The following is a 315-nucleotide window of genomic DNA, read 5'->3' as shown; positions in this document are numbered from 1 at the left end:
ATTTGTATAACCATTGTAGGACTTGAGATTTTGTTGTTTTGTTTAGTCCTTATCGATCTTTTCAAGTTCTTTCTTCTTGCATTATTTTTGCAGTTTTGTGTTTCTTGGGTTTTGTCCATTTCATTTAGTTTTTAAAAGGTATTTATATACACTTATTCATAATACTACTTTAAGTCTTAATTTCTGTTGAGACTTTGGTTAATTCCCCCTCTTTTCATATTGCCATTTATTTGCAGTCTGTCTCTGTCAGTCTTGCCAGCGATTTGCATCTCATCTAATATTTCATTACTGTTTTCTATCTTTAAAAATATATTA

The sequence above is a fragment of the Vulpes vulpes genome, chromosome 4 (assembly GCF_048418805.1).
Source record: "Vulpes vulpes isolate BD-2025 chromosome 4, VulVul3, whole genome shotgun sequence".
Lineage (NCBI taxonomy): Eukaryota > Metazoa > Chordata > Mammalia > Carnivora > Canidae > Vulpes > Vulpes vulpes.
Note: the sequence above shows the minus strand (reverse complement) of the source record.